At 37.9% G+C, this 21829-nt stretch overlaps 1 protein-coding gene across 5 annotated transcripts in view; it reads right to left on the reverse strand.

The window, feature by feature from the left end:
• The window catches only part of add3a (adducin 3 (gamma) a), a 121252-nt gene that overhangs the window by 47913 nt on the left and 51510 nt on the right, over window positions 1-21829 (reverse strand). Inside the window, exon 1 of one of the 5 annotated variants that reach the window (XM_069189216.1) lies at window positions 526-641. The exons of the other annotated variants lie outside the window; for them this stretch is intronic. The gene's annotated coding sequence lies outside the window, so the exon portion shown is untranslated. Of the gene's footprint in view, window positions 1-525; window positions 642-21829 lie in introns of those variants that run through there. 5 annotated transcript variants of the gene reach the window in all.

Here is a 21829-nt window from a genome sequence, read left to right on the forward strand (position 1 = left end):
TGAGAGATTCCTTTTCTTTTGTAATTTAGTCAGAAACACATGTATCCGTGTGTATCCTGTGGAGAATACATTTCCTTTACTATTGTTAGTAGTTTTCTTAAAGTCACTAAAGAAAAACTGATGGTTCCTGACTGCAGTTAAAGTAACCAAAGCATTTTTAACTTAGGTATCGTGAATTGTAAATAGTTACTTTTATTCCGGCTCCACTATCTTTAGACATCCAGGAAACCTTTTCAATCTAATAGCAAAATGTAAAGAATGATTAAAAAATAAATTATTTCCAAACCAGCCAGAATCATCATGCACTTCTGTTCCTACCTCAGACAAAAGCTGCAGTACAATGCCGTGGTTATAGTTTGCACTGTAAATAAACTACTATGGAGGTAGTGCAAAAAGCCTTCATAGAGCATTTTTTTCCCTTGTTTTACTTCGAGAGAGCAATTCAAGAGAAAAGCCATGTTTGTTTCCTCTATCCTGTAGAACAATGCCGTCATTATCCAGCTGTAGTATAACCATCACCATTACCTCACGTTCAACTTTCATACAGTAGGTTACAGACAATCATCGCTGTAGTCCCCTCTGAAACAGCACTGTGGCTTTCCCAGTCTCAGAGGCATGCCAGGAGCCTCACAAGTTGAAACAGAGCAGAATAACAAAAGCTGCTTGGATCGCTGTTTACTAAAGGATTATAATTCACTTTTCCTTCATGACGAAACAAGGTATGGAGTCAAAAGTTCAGCCTTTGCAATAGAGTAATGATAATCATTATCCATGTAGCTACGGATGCCAACAGAAACTATCTTTTCTGGCACCCGATCCTCTGTAGGAATACTCAATGGAGAAAATCTACAACATTACGTATAAACACTCATAATTTTCATAATAATTACCATGGACTGTTTTTGAAAAATGGATCTATAGCAGCAGCTGTCTTAAATGGAGGTCCAGCATATCCTATATGTAAAAGTCTTTCTGGAGGGCTTGAAACTGCAAAACATGGTTGTCAAAACAAGTGGGCCGGTTGCAAAAGCATCACTGAACTCTTTACTAAAGGATTTGTTTTAGTAGGAAAATCAGGTCAGGCTGAGATCAACCTGGTTGAAGAATTTGTGCTGCAGGTAAAGTCAGTGAGAAATCTAAAGCTTGCAGAAGTCTATTTATACAGAATATTCAATTGAGTTCAGGCAAATATGTTTCACAGCTGATAGAGGGAATAGCTTCAAGTGCGTGTACTACTTGTCGTCAGATGTTTTGTGATCGAGATCGGTGTGAATAACAAATTATCTATTGTAAACTGCAAGCACACAGCAAAGGCTAAAAATCCTATACAGTACTATGCAGTCTCTATAACAGTCACAGACAAGAGGAAGCACAGCATTCCTTGATAGTCTTAAAATTATACGCCTTGCCTAGTCACATGGCCCAAGCTAAATGTATTTTGATACCCGTTCCTACAGCAACACCGATGCTATACACAGTATTCATGTACCCAGTTACCAAAAATGAATGCCTGCAACATTTTATCCTATGGAAAAGGCTGCACTAGGCAGATAATTAAGATTTTAGAAAGTGTATCAAATTTATCTCTGAAAGCGAGAAAGCACTAGGATCGGCACAAAGAAAGGAGCCCATCAGGAAACTGTAGCTTGTGAAATGAAGCTGTGCTCTAAACATCCACAGCAGAGCATGATCTTGAGCCCTGTCAGTAACTGAGCATCTTGGTCTCATACTCTGGAAGTCTAACAGGTTGGCTCTAGAAAGGCTCTAATTAAATGGCTACCCTAATAAAAAATGGCTTGAGGGCAACTGTACAGTTCATGCCACCATTTTCAAAACAGAAAAGAAAAGATGAGAATGAAAGTATTACAGATCACTTATTGTTTCAAGTAGGAACATAATTCCAGTGCAATACCAGTGGTGGTTATTTTGTTTGCCCAGTTTGAAGTAGGCTTGGCAGTGAAAGCAACAAAACCAGTGCTTTGTCACACTCCACTTGCCCTCATTATTGCCAATGTGGCGATGTGAACTTTCTGCTGTGAAAAGCGCAGCTTATTTAATGTTTTCTGTTACAAACTCTACACAAATTAGTAGTTTTCACAATATTGAATCATCATCAACATCGTTACATAGTACACATTCCCATGCCTAAAGCTGGAATGGAGGGGGAGACAACAAAACATGCACAAACTACACCCCACTCAACACTCCTCCTCATTTTATATTTAAAGCTGTAAAAGGAAGCCATCGTATTCTTGTCAAGCTTGGGAAAAGTGTTTGATGTAAAATGTTAGCGTAGAAAATTAAGTGCTGGCAACCTGTATACAAAAGTTACAAAAAAACCCTCAACTATTTGTTAGGCTAAATTAGGTTAAATATCATTGCGTAATGAAGAAATAGGCTATAGAATGTTAAATTTGCTGTAAATAATATGTTTGGGAATAAATTAAATTAGTTACATATACTAGGTGCCAATAATTGATCTGGAACCGACATTGGATTTACGTTACATCTGGCTTAGAACTGCACTTTTTATATTTTCAATAACTTACTCTCATCCTCAGTATGAATTGCAATTTCATGCAGTCTTTCAGCACAAATTCCACTGCTTTCAGATTTGGAAAGTTCATTATCTACAAAGCATACCAGTTAAAAACAAAAAACAGATGAAAAAATTCAGAAACAAATAGTTCAGTAAAGTGAAAGAAAAGTAAGCTGGGATAATGAAAGTGGAAACTCTCCAAACCTTTGACATCCCCCGACAGCAAAGAAGAATTCCTTTGACATCCCACTAATCATACTGCAATTATGGTTTTTAATGAGCAGCCCACAAAGACATATTCTAACAGACTCTGTTTGCTGTAAAAAAGGGTACTGCTCCATTGCTTTGGTTTCCTATCTGAAACCAAGGGCATAAGATGTTTGGAAATGTAACAGCTTAGGCCTGAACAGCAATCTGGTCTTTGATTTAGCAATACCAGTACAATGGGTGTCTGAGGGAGAGAGGCATGTTTACTCCACTGCAAACAAGGCTGTTAGGAATCAAGCCAAGAGTCTGATTCTTGAACTTTGTATTTTGTGGTTATATGCATTGGGTATTCAAGGACAAAACAACTTTCCTCATATCCATCCCATTTACCACCACACTAATAGTATTTGTAAATGTAAATTTTTCATTTTTTAAGCCCTCTGGCAGACAACAAAGGCTCTATGGCTGTGTGGCCCCAGAATAATTAAAGCTAATCTTTAACCTGACTAACCAGTCAGTTGAGACTAAAGGCACCAGTACATTTCTCCACCAGTAAGAAATGCAGAGCCTTATGCAAACAGGATTGAGGTACACAATTTAACCTGAATGTTCGATTAAACCTGTAGAAGAATGGCTGCATTAGGGGCCATTTTACCCCAAACAACATCTCTTAAAAGCTGTGGAAAAAATGACTAGGCAAATAATACAGCTGATTTATATTCATCGTTAATAATGCTTGGTTAGAATAAATTATTAACAGTGGTTTTACACAATAGACTACATTCAAAATCCCCTTAAAACGGAAGGATAGAACAGTGTGCTCGCTTCTCAGATTCAGCATTTGCTTGTTGACTTGTTTAAAGAGATGCCCATTAACTCACTGTTCTCGAGTCTGACTCATTAAAGTGGTACCACAATTTGCATGTGCATTGTTTTCGCGCAACACGCAAGACCAATAAACCAAACTGACTGAAACAGCATCCCAGAGAAAGCAGGAAAATGTGGGCCTTAATGAACTAAGATTTGGTAAACCTTTGACATAACCTCAAAGTACAATGGACAGCTGACTGGAAACAGCTGATGACGGGCAGTTATTGACTGGTGGTATTTACATGCCATTAAAGTGACCATGAGGGCTAAGCACCTGAAATTGATATCTGAATAACCTGCTTGCTGTGTCGATTATGTATGTGGTGGTTGAAGCAATATGATTTTAGTGAATTCTATATGAAAAGCCTATCTCAGCATTTTACTTTAAGCAAAGACTTTCCAATTAGCAAAGTTCAATCTGTCATGGTCAAAAACAAAAATGCTCTACATCAATCTTCATAAAACTGTTGTGCAAATGAGCTTCAAGGTGTTACTTCAGGCATTTAGTGTTTTTGCAGGTTCCAGTGAATACTAAAAGGTACCAGCCCTATTTAAATTTGCATTTTACCAACTCCTAAGCTTATGGATTACCTTCCTAGAAATCTGATCCTATTTAAGTAGCCGAGCTCCTCTGATACCACATGAAATTACAATTGTGAGATTAAAAAGTGAATCTTTTTTAGTTTTAGGAGTAAATCAGTTCTATTTAGCTGCATGCGTATTCAATGGTAGCAGATATTGCTGAGCCTCCCGGATTCTTGCAGCCGCCTCATACAAATGTATCATTAACATGAGATGCATAACAAGGTAAAACCACACTAGACTTCTTAACTGAGGTTTTAGACAGGCTGTCAAAATGTAGATAAGCACTGAATTAAAGAGTTGTGAGCTACAGTAGCTCACCAGTGAAGTGTGAAAAGTCCTAGATGTGAATCCTAGACAAACCCATTACTGAGAGAGGCTGGAGCAAATGGCCGCTGAAGCTGACATCTTGGGATCGTTTATTTACCTCAACTAGTTGATGAAATGAAAAAGATAGGTTACATGGCCACGTGTGGATGGTCCTCATGCTTATGCCTCACCTTGTTCTCTGAATAGCCTTTCACGAGCCAAACTGAAAGAGATCTAAACATCTGAAAACAATTCGCAAACAAAATACCATCAACAAAAAAAAACCAAAATCAAACAAAAGTGCATTCTATGTTCATATTCCATGGTTCAGTTACAAACTGTATTCTGTGTCCTAAGGAGAAACTGCCTGCAGTATGGTCACATGGTTCTGTCATAAGCCATTCACAATCAGTTTCCTTCATTCCGCTCTGAAAGAGTGCCGAAACTAAACGTCTATTCAGATGATGGGAAACACTGCCTCACCAGAGCACATCACTCTCCAGTGACGCCACTTCTAAAAATGTTTACTGCTTGGTATATTTTCAATGGCTCTTTTGTTATGTATGCCTAAAATTGACGATTTACACAGATCAAACTGCATGAGCTGGGCACTTTTTCCATTTAGTCGGGGGCAACCAAAACATTCAGTGCAGTGCAACCTATTAGTTCAGCTAATTATTAATTAAGTTATTATGCAGACAAACTGAAGAAGACAAACACTTGATGAACATTTAATAGAAGAATAAATACACAAATCAGCTCGATAAAGATTGATATTTCAAGATTTACATATTCTTTTTCGCCAGCAGCCATATCACCCTGCAGCTTTCAACTGTCTACCCACTGAATCTAAGCAGGGTTGAGCCTGGTCAGTACCTGGATATGAGACCTCCTGGGATGTTATGGTTGCAGCTGGAAGTGGTGTTAGTGGGACCATCAGGGGGCACCCACCCTGCCGTCTGTGTTGGTCCTTATGCCCCGATATAGTGGCCGGGACACTATACTGTAGTGGGCCCTGTCTTTCGGATGAGATGTTAAACCGAGGTCCTGACTCTCAGTGGTCATAAAAGATCCCCAGGCATTTCTACATAAGAGTAGGGAGTTATCCTGGTGTCCGAGCCAAATTTTCCCCCTTGACCTTTATCTTTACGGTGGCCTCCAAATTGTCCCCATGTATGATTGGCTTGCACTTGCCCTGTGATGGACTGGCACCCCGTCCAGGGTGTCCCCTGCCTTGCGCTCGTTGCTTGCCGGGTAGGCTCCGGCTTCCTGCGACACCGTATGGTATAAAGTGGTTTGGCAAATGACATGTCATATCCGTTGTGTTTTGATACACGTAATAATCACAAGTATTTGTTAGGACCTTTATCAACTGCATATTACAGACTGTACAAACATGGCCTCGTTAGTTCAAGTAAAGTGTTAAAGTTTAGGCCGATTTTTTCACTTTCTGTGTTTATTTTCCAGTTAACCCCGGTGTCCTGGTAAAAAAAATTCCCATTGGCCCTTACCAATCATGGCCTCCTAATAATCCCCATCTACTATTTGGCTTCATTACTCTGCTCTCCTCCCCACCGATAGCTGATGTGTGGTGGCATTTTGGCGCACTATGGCTGCCGTCATATCATCCAGATGGATGCTGCACATTGGTGATGGTGGAGGGGAGTCCCCATTACCTGTAAAGCGCTTTGAGTGGAGTGTCCAGAAAAGCGCAATATAAGTGGAAGCAATTATTTTAATAATTTATTATTATTAATAATGAGTTATAACTGCTTTATTGAATCTGCTTGTGCTAATGAAAAAATAATATTAAACAAAGATAGAAATGTATTTCTAACCAAGGCATGCACTTATTAATGAAAAGGATCTGGGAGGAATTTCCAATTGGTTTAATTTCAGCCATGCCAATGTTGCATTGTTCAGAGTGAGGGAAAAAAAAGATCTACGTGCTGATGTGTTTTCGTACGTTGTATGCAAGAATTGACTTTCATTTAAACACATCTGGGGCCCTGCTATTCCTCACAATAATAAGATGGTAATGATGGTGCAGTTGCATGATGCACCCAGTGAAAGAAGCACCATGTCCCATGAGTAAATTCACTCAACAATTCCAGGAAGTTCTACGGAGTCGCCAAGGCTAGGTTGATATGCGACACGTTTGATATAATGAAAAACAAAACTTTCTCACTACAATCAGTCTGACCCCTCAGCTTCTTACATCTGCCCTACAGTCAACTTTGTGAAGTTCCCTTGGAAACCTAAAGTAAACACATATGCATAGAACTTGACTTTCCTGATACTCTATTACAATTCCTGAGGGAGCCATCGTTAGAAAACACTTCTTCTGGAACAGATGTTTCATGTACATCTCATTCATAAAAAATACAATAAAGTTCAGACACAAACATGCACAAAAAGGTGAGCTGATGAAAATGTTTTACTTCTTTTTAACGCTAATCTTATTTTATACACCTCTCTCTCAAATTCAGAATTAACACTATTTCCCAAAAGTTGATTTATACCTTATTTTTGTATTTAATGATCACTAATATTATTTTTTAAGAAAATGGAACTGAGTTTAAATTAAACTGATGTGTATGCACTGATGTGTACAGACACAACAAATGGGGCTATCAATTGCTTAGCTGATGTCTTTAACCAGGACGAATAATAACGTACAAAAGTTTACATTAAGGAAAAGGAAAGGATAGGGTAGCATGCGAGAACAATTAAATATATTTGTGCTAGCCTTATTGTAAATTAATAAGTGTCATGGTAATACAAAGACACAAGACCTTTAAATAAAAAACAGACAGAATACCATGCTAATACTGGGCATATGAAGACATGCACATGAGCCTCAAAATCATACCACCAGGAATTCCATACTGAATAATCAAAACACAGCACATTTTTTTTAGATTGCAAATCAAAATAGAACAGACAACTTGGTTACCTTCTTTGCAAGTCTTAAAGGATAAAAATCCTTTAGAAACCTCAACAAAATGCCACCAGACTAGTAAGCAGCTGCCCTTATTACAGACATGAACTTGACCTAGTCTCTGTTGCAAAGTGCAACACGTAAAAATGCTGATTTATAGCTTGAAGAGGTCTTTGGAAACAGGTCCTGCTGCGTTCCCAATGGCCCTGCGTGGCTTCAAACTGTGCCAAGTGAATTCCTCACACATCACCCAAGTTCTTTCAAGTGTCAGTCAGCACAGCTGTGAGCTCTGAACAGAGACGCCGTTCAACATTCGCCGAACAAATTACACAAGATCACAATCGTGGTGCAAAGAGAAAGGATTGATAGGATAACGAGTTCTAGATTGTGCAGTCACTTAACTCAAACTATTATTTCATATTTTAGCCCAGCAAATTCAATGATCAGAGAAGTACTGTACACTCTTCTTGTAATACTACAGCTGAAAATATGTTGAGGTGTGGAATATGTGCAATATAAATTAACATGGTCTTTAGTACCTTCAATCAATCAATACTATTTAAAAAGTTTAAAAGCTGTGTCACAGCTGAACTTTGAGTTTCTTTACAATATTATTTCTACTTATTTTTAGATATGGGGATATGTAACCCTGACAATTCTATACGTCAAGATAGAAATAAAAAGGATACAAACAGCAATATGTACTGCCTATCCATTTGTTTCTACAGTACAGTAGGTTGGTCATGGATTAAGGATCCCCCCTTGTTCTAAATCAATACAGTAACTTTCTGACACATTCAAGAAATTTGCCTGCAAGAAAAACCATAGCCTTGTTTATGAAACATGTTCTATCCAGTGATGAGACAATTCCAAATAATATGCAGTATGTATTCCAGAATTTTTTTGTGGAAATGACAGCAATGAAATGAGCAAGAATAAAGACCGTCTTTGAAGATCATCTTCCAATTTCTAACTTCTGAGGCGAATTCCTGCTATTTCAGTTGCCTCTATGCAACCGTCTGTTATGTATAAAAAATTGTGAAGGATTTTATCACTGCAAAACATTTCTTTTGAAAGGCAACTACCAATTCAGGCGTACTGCAATAGAAAAGTGAAATTCTGGTTCCATAATGAGAGGCTCTGCAACATACATGTACTGTATGAGTACCTGAAAACACAGAGCTGTTTAAGTGTTAAAAAAAATTCAAAGGGAGTTGAGCTTCTAAAACCCTGTTCTCTTTGGGAAACAGAAGGGATGAATATAAAAAAAATATTTTACTAAACTATACAAGAGATTCTCAGCCTCGTTTGGTTATGAAACCCTTTTCCAGGACACTGTTCTCACCGAGAGGCCCTAATTTAACCAATCTGATCTCCATCACTATTACAAAATAAAGCAATTATTAACTTTAAAATGCTAAGTACAGCTGCGACACTCCATAAGCACTATCATATCAGATCCTCTGTGCAAGAGAGCAAATTTTACAAGGTATACAGATTGGCCAATAAAAAATTGCTATTTTTTTCCTGTTTTCTTCAACCTGAAGACTAGTCTATATTTCAAAAAAGTTTTCATTTGCAACATGGTAATGATGTCCAAGTTTAATTAACAAAAAAAAAAAACATTTTAGCTGTCACTAAGGTGCATTGTGTTACTGAATTTGCAATTGTCCAGCACAGCTGCTGAGTTCCTCTTCCAATTAAAGAATTCCTTGTAGCAGCAAAGCCACGACTAAACAAACTCAACAATGATGAAAAAATCCATTAGCTTCTCAGTTCACCTGTCAAGACTATTTTTTCTCATCTATGTCAAGCCTCCCTTTGGAGTAGCATGGAGCCTAAGGGCTTGGTTATTAAAATAAACCATCAATCACACAGTGCAAACACTAAGGGAATCCCTTCTCATTTCATTGAACACTCTTCAGAAGGTTTGCAACAATGAATCTTCCAAAAGACCAGTAAAAGAAGAAAAAAAACTACATAATTAGTTAATTCTTCACTTTTACTAAATGGAATCCAAACCGTCAACAATATTCCTTTAAAGCTTATGTTGGTTTCAAAACTTTACTGTTGGAAAAGACACCGAAGGAAAGTCTCTGGAAGTCAAATTCTTGGTACAGTGTTTGATGATTGTTTCTCTCCCCAGAGGGTCACTCTGCTCTTCTGCTAGGATAGAGAAACAGAAGGATAGTGGTGGTGTTGGGGAGGGTTGTACAGTTTGAGATTCTGAAGTTCTGCCAACACACTTCTTCCTCTATACAGCAGAGAACAAAGTAAATATTGGCTTGCTTATGATGGTCGTTGCTCTTTTCAGTTTAAATGGCTATTGTTCGCTTGTGGGCGCCTCAGTGAGATAATAAATTGAAAAACAGCATTTCCTGACAGGAAGTGAATTCCCACTGTGGGTCCCAGGCAACTAGCCAGGATTTTCCTCTGCTTGCTGGGATTGAGGGAAATAAGGAGGTGGTGGGGGGGGGGGGGGGGGGCGGCAATGAATTCTTTTAATAAAAACTTTGTTTACTATGAAACATTAATTTAGACTTATTTTGTTAGTGCCACTACTCAAAACATACTGATGCTTAAGGGTATTGCTAACACACACACAATGCTAATACAAAAAAAATGAATTCTGCATCTGCTTTATATTTTCTTACCTGAATCATTTTTATAAGATTTAGGTTTATTCTCCCTGAAACGTTTATTTTACAACATTGTGGATTATACAGCTTCACAGCTCTCCAAACCCAGTACACATTTTTCTGGTTAAGAGTTCACAGCAACCTCTTTGGTGCATTGTTATTGGACTAGTTTAAAGTAGGTGCATAAAATACATTTTATGCAAAAAACACTGTTTTCATCACAGAAGAACTTCCAGACCTTCCACTTTACAAAGATAAGAATAAAAACATTAAAGCAAAAACTAAAACAAAAGAGCATAACAGTTTTCCTCCAACTGATTAGATCTGATGTCAGTTAAATTAGTCTTTAGTTTCACATGAGTGCTGTTGCTTCACTCTGCTCAGTATGTAGATATTGTATAAGCATCACATGAATAGGAGAATGAACAAAGTAAAGAAGCTGCCAACTTTTTTTCTAATTACACCACAACAATTACACAACTACACTTCTTAAGTTTTGAATTAAACACAAATCAAGTGTAAATACCCAACCTACTTAGGCACAGCAGCTGATGCCCAGCCAGGTTATCACACCTAAGCACTTCTGCTTAGAAAAACGAAGACGGGTTTCGTACTTCCAAAGCTCACAGAACTCTAAGTCCACTGCAGTGGCTCAAACACACAACTGCTCCTACTTTTCCTATAGTATGTGTGGGTTTAGGGCAGGGGTGCGGGCGATTCTCACACTTCCAGGTCTACAATCATTTTTCTCAGATGAACCTCCAGGTCCACAAAGTTTTCTTTTTCTCAGAAGAACCAGATGCTGTACCGTGCTTCAGCTCTGTGTTCTCTCCTAGGCAAACTGTGCTGGCTCACTTTCAGAGACCAATTACCAACAGGTCCTGTTTTCCCTCCTCCTTCCAGGCTGAGTAAATGCAGTGCAAACATCCTAATCTTGGTTACTGTAAATTCCAGGTGCTGTTGCTGCTCTCTGCTTATTCCAGTTACCAGGACAGAGGGTCAAAAGTCACCCCTCACACTAGTTTCCTAAACTACCAATCAGAGACCTCCAATTCTAATGGTCAATTTCCATATCCACAAGAGCCTTAACTGTGGATTAAGCAGCTAAACACTGTAGATTAACTGTAGCAGAGCATTTCCCCTCTCTAAACACGCTGCAATACCACATAACCACAAAGCAATGTTACACAGGAATCATATGCATTATTAGAAAGGAAAAGCCCTTCATACTACAGCATGGACTACACAACAGATCTTAATTTGAAAAATTCGTATGTAGCTCTATCCTCCCCTACTCCTACCACAGTAGCTTCTACTAGAATTAATAACACAGATCTTACATTTCCATTCAAAGTGGAGTCTTGTATTCTACTTTGCTAGGTAATGTAAAGTACATCTTGGAAAGGCTAGTCAAGAAATCAACTGTAGTTTCTGAAATGAAAAAATGCTGCTTGCAATGGCAAACCAAAAAAATCTGAATAAGCATGTTTTCCATTTTACATATGGATTATTTTTTGCATGATTGCATACAGCTTAGACCTAAAATAACTTTCAAATTTTAAATGACAACCTTTAACTTTTTCTGCTTATTAAATTTTCACAGAAGACTTTATGTTCCGTCTTTACGTATCCACATGTCACATGCTATAAAGGAGAAAATACGATGAAATGCTCTGGATTTAAAGTAATGGGAAACAACATGTAACAACAGTACAGTGATAATCTACATAATAGTCCAAGTGGTCTACTTTGTAAAGACAACAGGTTGGGCCCAGCAGTACAAAGATCATTGGACTAAATGACAAAGGTGAGTACATATTGCCAGGATTAAGCAGACTGAAAGCTGGACAAGGATTTCTAGGCTTCCAGTGTAATCGCAACAACAGTGGCTCTTCTGATGAGCTTTCAGTGTTATCAGCGAGTGCTGCATCAGTCCCTAGTCTGGTGGCACTTTGGGCTCATGTGCAGCAAGGCAAGAAGCAGGTAGTGGCAGTAGACTTATGCTGGACATGTATGTTGTCTTCAATTGTCATGTAAGAAATTTGTAGAGGTAAATGAAGCAGATAAAAATCTGGCAATTGCAAAGTTACCAACTCATTACCCTTAACATTCTAAGAAAATCATAGTAGGGTCTTATCTAAAGGATCCACCTTGAGAGTGGAATGTAAAGCACAATTTCTTCATATTTACAACAGGAATACTGCAATACACTGTGAGGCTACAGGTACCCTGAAGTCATATCATTGTGTTAAATACTAACCATCTATAGGCTTTATGGCAGACACCAGATATGTTTTCAATACAGAGGCTCATCTCAAATCATCTAAACATATACTACTACAGGGCCAGTTTTCAGTTTTCTTGTGATATTTAATTATGAACCTGAGATCAATCAGTTACCAAATGGGATGAATGAGCCAAAGCCCTCCTCTTGTTTGTAACTCTCCTTATGTATTTACAAAGGATTAAGAACAAAATGGGTGATTTCAGGTATATTCATGCAATTTGGTTTTGAGATGAAAGCATGAATAAGACAAAAGTACAGAGTATTATCCTTTATTTGGGGACTTCTGTGTTTACGTTGTACCATTTTAGAATAAGTACTTTTTGTGTTCAAACCCCCATTTCAGGTGAGCAGAAGTATTGGAACAATTGACAGGTGATTCCCACACATAAAACAGTTGTGGATATGTAGTCTGGATTTAGACTTTGCTCTTCCCTTTGGTGTTGGCCTTTGGAGTCAGAAGGCCTAAACCAACATGAAGACTAGAGAACTGTCTATGAAAGAAAAACAAGCGATTTCGATGCTAAAACAAAAGAAGAATTCAATCAGAACCAATAAGGCAGAAACTGGGCATCGTTAAATCAACAACTTGAAATCTTGGAAAAAAAAAAAACTGGTGTACTTAGGAATGATCAGGACAGCCGAGGTTGGCAGTTATAGAAAAATGATCAGAGCTAGAGAAAAACTCTAAAACAACTGTGGGTGAAATCGCCAACAACCTACACACTGTAGGGGTGAAGGTATCACAATCTACGATTCACAGAAGACCGACAGCAGAATTATAATGGCTACATCATGAGATGGAAACCTCTCATTAGCACTAAAACTAGACAGGCCAGTTAGCAAGTTGCTAAAAAGTACAGAGATGAGCCAGCAGAGGTTTGGAACAAAGTGTTATGGACAGATTAAAAAAAACAAGGATAAACCTTTGGGATGACAAGGTGAAAGTGTGGAGAAAGAAACAACTGCACAAAATCCACAGCACACCACAAGTGAAACAAGGTGGAGGCAGTGTCATGGCTTAGGCATGCATGGCTGCCTCTAGAACACACATCTTAATTGATGATGTAACTAATGATTATAGCAGCAGAATGACTTCAGAAGTACGAAGAAATATTTAGTCTGCCTATGTACAAGAAAAAGCTTCCAGATTCATTGGCCAGCACTTCATTATGCAGTGAAACAATGACCCAAAACAGACTGCTAATGCAACCAATAAGTACATTAGGGGGGAAAAGTGGACAGTCTTAGACTGGCCAAGTCAATCTGCTGATTTAAATCCAATCAGACAAGCATTTCATTTGCTGAAAAGGAGACTGATGTACAAAAACCCCCTAAACAAACAGCCATTTAAAATGGCTGCAGCCAAGGCTTGGCAAAGCATCTCAAGAGAACAAACCAAGAGTTTGGTGATGTTGACGGGTCACAGGCTTGACGCAGCTATTGCAAGAAAAGGATGTGCAACCAAAGTTAATTTAAGTTAATTTGTCCTAATACTCATCCTCACCTAAAAGGGGGGGAAGGAACACAAAAAGTGTATTATTTTAAAACGTTAAAACATATATGCACAGAAATACCCAGAAATAAAAGCTAAAATTTTGCCTCATTTTTCATTGCATCCCAAATCCAAATTGCTTGAGTAACAGCACAAATTGCAATTTTGACTTCACTTCCCAGTACTTATGGCACAATGGCACAGCTGTGGTCTCTTCTAAGACTACCTTGCTTCACTGCTTCTTAAAAAACCTTCACGAAATGAAGTCTAGAAGTCTACAATAGCAAATGGGAAACACTGCTGGGACTAAATGACTTTCACATAGCATACTGTTAAAAGAAGAGCAACACAAAGATCAATTTAGGTTCTTTGCAACTCTTGTTGCCAAAAGTCTACATATAATCTTACTGTAAAATCTATAGAAAACCTATACTATATTGTTAGATATTGTTCAGATGTGCCAAATGAAACTTCAGATATGCACAAAAATTCTTACACAGATATTTAAAACACTTGGTATTTCACCCTTGCTGCTCTGTCCAGCACAGTGGAGGCTTGCACAAAGCTGCTTTACAATCTTCTACAAAAGGCCCTTTAATGTCTTACAGTATATTTTCTCCTGCTTCATTGAATGAGCCCACTTTTATACCAAGAACACAAACGTCTCGTGCAACAGGACTGTCAGCAGTACAGAAAATTACAACACGTAAAAGCCATTCTAAAGTCTGTCAAGCTCGGTTCCAACAGAGGGAAAAAAAAGCATGCCTCAGAATCATATCTACCCAGGGAATATCCACATATCGGATTATATTTTAACCCTGAGTGCCAATAACCAAGATTTAAGAAATTCTGAACTAGTCCCCTTCCTGAGTACTATAGCCTTCAAGACATAATGGTTAAAACGTATGTGACTCGAAGCTGTTAAAGTCAAGGGGACCAATTGCTGTTTTGCATAGTATTGCAACTTCGAGGTGGCTTTTGAGACCAAAGTTAATTCCCTCTTCACATTCTGCTTTACACATCAGAAACTTTTTCCTCAGCATGTGGCTTTTGGGGTGAAGCACATTACAGGAATCAAAATTTTCCACGCGGTTTAGGAAAAAGAATTCAAATTAATAGTTCATGAATGATGTACAGTGGATATACTGTATTGAGGAAAGATTTCATACACTAATGCATTTTGGTCTATAGAGCAACTTTCTTAATGACCCATCGCACAGAAATTCCAGTATGGCCCAGAAAATATGATAAAATCAACAAACAGACCCGCAGTTTCACAACAGCTTGATATGCACAGGAAGAGCCAAGTCATTTTTCTTATTAGTTAAGTTAATATGGATTAGATATTCAGTCCCTGACAACTTTATTTCAATGAATTATAGAAAGTGTGTTAAAAAGGTCAGTCTTTCTCATCTTTCAGTTAAGGTAAATTTAACAGTAGGCTAAGTCTTTTAAATCACTTGACTTAAGTGCACTTAAAAAACAGAACAATAAATGTCCATACTCTGACTTGAACAATAAAAGAGCAGTACAAATGCAAGTTTATAATCTTTTCCTTCCTGTGCCTTCACCTCCTGACTGGACATCCACTGCTAATCTCTTTTTACGTCTGCTTCAATGAGCTTTCAGCTCTCGTTTATTGACCGCCTTGTTCAGAGCAATCCGTGATTTCTGCCAGAGCCTTAATGGGACTCCATTTACAGAAAAGGACAGTGCAGCCCTCCTGAGCTCAGCCCACACTCAGAAAACAAACATGTTTGGGAGGAATTGTAATTGCTTCCATAACAGCATGTTACCTGCCAAAGACCAAAGAAGGCAGAGGACTTTGTGAAATTAGTTATTTCTATTGACACCACCTCCAAATGTTTTAAACATAAAATCACTACTTGCTTTATCAACATACAGTATTACATGCAAGTCACAAATAGCCAAAGAAGTGATAAAATATATGAAGTTATTATGTTATTATAGTTAGGCAGCTTAAATTTAGCAGATGTAGCATTTGGATATCATTAGAAAGTATTATAACCTGTATGTAATGCTAAAGTAAAACTATGTAGTTTTACTCTTAAATATGCATAAAACCTCTATGATCAATTCCTTAATAAAATGTTACAAGCCCATTTCCTATTTCTAATTAATGTGCTCATCTGAGGAATCCCTAGACATTTCTAGGAACTGTAGTGTGGCGATTCCTGGTTGCTTCTTTTCAATAGTTTTATTTTATACTGAACAGAACAAAGCAGTGCAGCACATTCAGATGTGCCTTTGATGTTTTTAACCACCCTTTAAACATTTAATTCAACATAACATCTGTAAATAGTCTTGTACGAATTGTGCTACTGAAACTGGGTGGTCTTGTGGGATACACGTCTTGTTTAGAGTGAAATACCAGTCATACAGCTGTGCAGGGAGAAAGAATGGTCCCAATATATCAAAGATTGTGCACCCACACGGTTAACTGTACCATCTGTCAAACAAAACCCAGCCTATGAATTATATGCTTAATATGATTTCTCATCGGCATGGTAGTACAGTGATTAGCATTCCTGCCTCACTTCACTGGTACCATTTTTTGAATTCCTCGAATGCTATCTGCATGGAGTTTGTATGTTCTCTGCGTGTTAGCTTGGGTTTTCTCCAGGTGTACGGTCCAAAAGACATGCTGGTATTTTAATTGGCTTCTAGGAAAATTGGTCGTGGTGCGAGTGTGTGTGTTTGTGTCTATGTGCGGCCTGCCAATGACAGGTATATCCTGACTTGTGCTCAATGCTTCCTAGCATAGGTTCTGAGCCATTATGACCCTGAATATGATAAGCATTTTGTATTGCCCACGTCATTTAATCTTGATAAATTGTCCCTGTAATTGACTGGATTTGTGGCTTGTCCAATCTACTCCGGTGCAGTACTGCATTGAGCATCTTAAATATTCTATTGATCCTGCAATCAAATTAAGAAATCAGGAACTGGATATTACAAAATTATCTAACAGAATGAGGGCTGGAAGAGTTAGAGACAATTTCAAGGACTGATTCCTAAACAGATTTGTATTTTTAAAGCAATGCTTGCTGCATCCTGAAAAAGAAGCCTTTATTCCAAATTGATGAGATCTGAAAAACACTCATCTCAATTATTAGAACTTGCATACATATTAATAAATATTAAAGAAGAATTAAGCTTATGAAATGCAGAGTAGTTGTTTTTACCTCTGACATTTCAATCAAATCTGACAGTTTTTCACAGACTGTAACTTTTAAGGCTATCTCAAAAGATTTCTTATTACCCCATATTTCAGCTGTATTTGCCCTGGCTTAATGGCAAGTGACCTTTTAATAATACTGCCAGAAAAATCCAAGTTCTGGAAAACAAAATGCACTTGAGAGCTTTTATAAGAAACAGAAGAGCTCAAGTTCATGGAAAATCCGATGACATTTCTGAGTAAAACCATGCTGAAGAACTACATTGGGCATGCAATCATGAATATAATGGCCAAAATGAGGTGCTTTGGAAAGCATTTATCTGAGGATCGAAATCTTTATAAAAAAGTAATAAGTGGTGGCCAAAGCCTTTCATATGAATGTTTTTAAATGGTGATAAAAAAAATACTATACACCCAAACACATGCTGGGTAAATGTTTAGATTTTAAACTCTTCTGGGCTGAGCATCTTTTGTTATTTTTCTCCTTCAGCCTGGAGCAGCTGCAAAGGAAATGACAATGCTAGGAAAACAAGAGCCAATGCAGGTCTGCAATTAATAATTCCATCCACAGCTGGCCAGCTGTGCAGTAACAGAGAAGTCTAGGCGTTTCCTATTGGGGGTTGACACTGAAAGCTGATATAATGCACACCAAGATCAGGACTCTCTCTAATGCAAAAAGAATTCACACAGGTTCTCAGGGAATGAAAACTGAAATTAGAAACAGATCTTGGGCTGCGGCATTCATATCGGATAAGACTGATAAACCCTGGTCTGCAGGAGAATTCACACCTTTTCGGTGTTTATTACCATGTACTCGGTCACAAAAATCAAAGCTGAAAAACAAAAATCAGCAGCTGCTGTACACTTATTAAGGTTACTGAGGGTACCTACATTTAGAGCTCAAATTAATCCTACCTGGTCATTTCAAAAGACCAGCTCTCAAAAGAAAACACTATGAGCTTTGGTAGTTTTTAATGGCTGGTGAAACTCAGTTGTCATCCAAGTTTCTGAAAACTAATGCCAATTAACTTAAGGTAAAAGTAGGAAAAACAAAACAAAAAAGTCATATCGACAGTCAAGCAACCCTTTTTTTGATGCTAGGGGAGTTTTGTTTCTAGGCCTTGGAAAAATAGTAATCGAAGGCTACAAAGCTGAGCTTTTTAGAAACTATTATTGTGATTTTCCTTCCAGAATTTTTCTACAAATGTGTTGACTGCTGTAGCACTGGGCTTGGGTCCTGGGACTGATTCCATACAACCTGTCCAGTGTGTAGTTCTGCATTTCACCCCATGCTTCTAGAAAAGGTGCTGTTGTGTTATGAACCATAACAGGAATGAGCAGCTCTCAGATAATGAATGGATGGATTCTGTCTGAAGCAGAGAGATTCTACAGAAACTATGCCCAAACCTCAATGATTTTCTTTCATGCACACATTCTCGTTTTGAACACTTATACCCATTTCCTTACAAATGGAGCATCACTGCAGAATCTAACAGAGCAAATACAGTTGATACAGGATCAGCCCTAGTGTTCAAGAGAAAAAAAAATACTTTTTGGTTTCACTTGTTTCCAATCTATTATATAACAGTATTATTTGGAGTATGCGGTGTCTACACAGACTGCATTACTATACTGTATGTATTGTTATATAAATAACTTGGAATCTCTTCTCAAGATAAAATGCAATAAAGCAGCAAGAAGCTTTCTTTATACATGAAAGGAACTGAATGGTTGAAAAACAAGGGGTAGTAGTACACACTTAACCACTACACACACAGCTGAACAAACCGACCCTACACTGACAGGCTGAAGGAATTGAATCTTTTTACTCTTGAACAGAGAAGACTATGAAGATACCGAATAAGTATTCAATATCCCAAAGGGCATTGACAAGGTCTGCTGAGCAGATTTCCTCAGAATGAACACTTGGGTTTTCACAGGACACAAGTGGGGAAGCACATTTAAAACTTGGAACAGGAGGCACTTTTCCCCTAGAAGTGGGGGCACTATGGAATAATCTACCTAACCATGTTGTTGAAGCTGATGCCCTGGTTTCTCTCATGAAGATGAAACTGTTGGATCAATTAGCTACTATCAAAAAAGCTAGATAAACAGAATGTTTGTAGTCATTAATATGTTCTCATTTTATTCTACTCACAGAATATCTCATTAACACCAGCCATTATCACCTTCGACGTCTACTTTCACAAAAAGCTCACAAAAATGCCACTTGTAAGACTGCTTTAATACATTTAAGTAAATAAAGCATACATTTACTTTGAAAGGTCAAAATAAAACAAACAATATTTGGATGTTCGGAGGACTGGAGACACACACCCAAAAGTGAGTTCATCAAAGTGGAAATGGAATTTCTATTGTTGCGCAGGAACTGGAAGACAAGGCCTGTATCAGTAAGGCAATATCCTTCTTCCTGTATCCTTTTCCTATTTTCCATTCAGTTTTGTTTTTTCTTCATTACTGAACTTTTGTAAACTGCACATTTACAAGACAGGATGTGCACATGTGAAAGCTGTCATGAAGAAAATAACTTTGCAAGGTCAAAGCTACTACAGGCAGAAGATCCCCACGTTACGTTATGCTGTCACTGGGAACAAAAACATAGTAAAGGGTTTCCTCTCTTATACCTCCTTCATTTCACAAAATAGACTAAAGTACTGCTTATCCAAGTGCAGTGATTATACAGAGATTAAGTTCTTCCTGTTATACATAGTAGTGCATTATCAGTAAATCAGGGTCTGTTTACTTTGACTAGAGTAGTATTTCATACTGATAGGGAGATCTTGCTTCTGATTCATGAAAGATCACAAACTATTTAAATCCAAAGTCTCTCTGCGGCATTTTTTCCCAAACTGGGATTCCGTGTCTTTTAATTGAATGGGATGGCACCATATTTTTAAAATATTTCATAGTGTAATGCAGAGCAGATTCAGCACAATGTAGTCAACTGCACCACAAGGCTTTCCAATATTTCCAAGCTCATGTTCCTAACTTCTGTAATGGGAAGCCTTCAAACACAGAAGCAAACCTTGCTAGACTTTCATTTCAATGCAACTAGAGAAAGTTGATTAGCTTGGATTTTCTTAATTATTAACACTACCTGGGAATTACCGAGAGGAGGCTGATTTCATTTCAGGTCCAATTTTGGTATGAAGCTACAAATCTAGGGCATTCTAACTTGATAGTGAAAAAGTCTTATGCAATACATCCAATAGGAGCTAGATGAGTGTTTATCTGTCAAACAATGGATTCTACTGTACTGATAAGACCGATTAATTCCTGTACCATGTTTCCCCACTTACAGTACTCCAGCAGAGAGGAAAATGTACGGTTCAGTGGTTGGGGAAGAAACTATCATTATCACGTCAGTGTTTGTGGGCGAGTCCCTGTAGGTTATGTATGAGATTCATGCCATCTGGTCTGACAGTGTAGAATACAGGGAATCAGAGCTGAAGCTCACAATAAGCTGTAAGTCTTATGCAAGAGTTTTCTCACAACGTAAACAAATCTAATTCCTTCCAGATGTAGTGGCCACAGCAAGCCGGGATTGGCAGCATACATATTTTAGCAACATACTGTACATTAGAGACAGTTGGTTTTTCTTTTGTACATATGGACAGAAAAACCCTAGTTCCACCTATCAAGTTGATTAAAATTAGTTCAATCTAAAAAAATTAATCTAGAACATATTAATGCCTTCCACATTAACACATGTCTGCATTTCAAAGCGTAATATATTACCACCCACTTACTCAATACTAATTGGGTGCTTGAGAAACTACAAGGTAAAATTCCTGACAAAGATGAAGAGATGAATAATTAAACTAAATGAATAATTCTTTAACAATTTAAAACAGAATGTTAACATTGTACAATTTATTTATAAAGCAGGTTAAATGAATTGAAGTTAAACAGAGACTTTTGGTGCTCAATGCAAGAACTTAGAATCCTCAAAGGTACAGGCAAAAATCAAACCAGAGCACTACTTCATGACCCAAGGAAAGAAAGACCAAAGATGAAGCACATCTTTACACCAGGACTGTGGGTGTCTTACTGGAAGCAATCCAACCACTTACTGCAGTATAAATATATCCTCGGAGATCCTTCAAGGGAAAGTTAGTTGAGAACCTCAGTTCAGTACTAGCTAGCCAAAATATCAGGAAACGCCTAATAAAGATTCAATGAGCAGCAAGACCAGCTTGAGCAGGATATGGCAAGCATTCAGTCTTTTAGTACGATCACATTAAGCTGAGGTTATGACAAGGGTAATGGTGTGCAGGAGCATAGATAACCATGTTGACTCTTTGGGATTTAATTCATAGTTGGATTTCATAGGATTTGACAGGCCAAAATCCCAGTATGCTGGCCCGTGCATGCGTAATCTATCAACAACCAAAGAAAAATGATCAGCCAAATGGCATTCTCTTTTCTTACCACAAGTCTTTATTACGTAAACCTCAGAGTAGGTTATGTACTCTAACATAGAACAGAGCTGGAAATTTAAGCCCGGATTAAATCAAAATGTTGACCCACTAAACTCTAAAACCAAGACACTGACAGCAGGTTTCTATTGGGTTTGTAATTTACAATTGGCAGGAAGGTCAATGTTTTGATTCAATCAGGGTTTTATTTCAATGCTCAGAAGAGGAAGAAAATCTGGAAGAATATTTATGATACATTGGCCTACTTGTACATTAGTTTGAACACAGTTTATGGCACGGTTTGGAGGTGTTCTGAGGTTTTTTT

The sequence above is a fragment of the Lepisosteus oculatus genome, chromosome 4 (genome assembly GCF_040954835.1).
Source record: "Lepisosteus oculatus isolate fLepOcu1 chromosome 4, fLepOcu1.hap2, whole genome shotgun sequence".
In the NCBI taxonomy this organism is placed as follows: Eukaryota; Metazoa; Chordata; class Actinopteri; order Semionotiformes; family Lepisosteidae; genus Lepisosteus; species Lepisosteus oculatus.